This window comes from Echinops telfairi, unplaced genomic scaffold, assembly GCF_000313985.2.
Source record: "Echinops telfairi isolate 266 unplaced genomic scaffold, ASM31398v2 ScPeMD7_5868;HRSCAF=6743_0, whole genome shotgun sequence".
In the NCBI taxonomy this organism is placed as follows: Eukaryota; Metazoa; Chordata; class Mammalia; order Afrosoricida; family Tenrecidae; genus Echinops; species Echinops telfairi.
In genome coordinates this window covers 3,871,273-3,872,182 of record NW_022109767.1, presented here as the reverse complement: position 1 = coordinate 3,872,182, position 910 = coordinate 3,871,273, and positions in this window count along the sequence as shown.

The window sequence follows — 910 nt, the reverse complement described above, 5'->3', positions numbered from 1 at the left end:
TGGTGGGATCAGCCACATTGTCCACTCTGTCCATTAGCTGTTCAGAGAGAGATGTCATCCTCCAGGCCTGGTGGGTCAGGATGTGCTCCACACTCTCTTCCTCCCCCTTAAGTGCTCCCATTTGCTCTGATCAGACATGCCCCTCTCCCCTAGCTGCAGCTCAAAGTCTCAACTTCTGCATCACTAAAATAAGGACTAACACTTCATAAGGTTGTTGTGAACATTATATGACAATACAAGACTATAAACTTTAAATTAATTTATGAAACTATACATTTTTATGAGTTCCATATGTAGTTTTTATTAAAGGACTGATATTTGAATGAAATTAGACCTTTTGACATGATATATAAACAATACTTACACATTTTGCTGCTACTTCTGGCTAACCCTTAAGCAATAAGTATGTGTCCAATACTGTTTGACGTGGAAGAGATCATACACAATTTGTGCCATTCCCCAACATAGGTGTATGTGTTGCTCGTTGCTACCAAATCACCTCCGACCAATAGCATCCCCACCAATAAGAGAACTAAATGTCTTTCAGTCCTGTGCTGACTTCAAGGAAGATTGTTGTGTTCATTTAGGAGACTTATCTACAAGCACTAAATTTGCAAAAATAAATCACCAGCTTACTTACTTTCTTCCTGCTGTTGTTGTTATTGTTAGGTACCATCAAGTCACCCTACGCATAGGAGAATGAACACTGTCCAGGCCCTCGCCAACCTCACAATCGTTCCTTCCTTCCTGGTCCATCTGGAACTTGAAGTTGTGCTGACCGCTGTCCACAACAGCTGGCCTCTTTCTATTCAACATGCCAGTGGCATGTGACACCACTATGCACTAAGAGATGTGTAGTGGAAAGATACAGAGATAGATCAATAGATAACAGATACTAGATAGATAGACA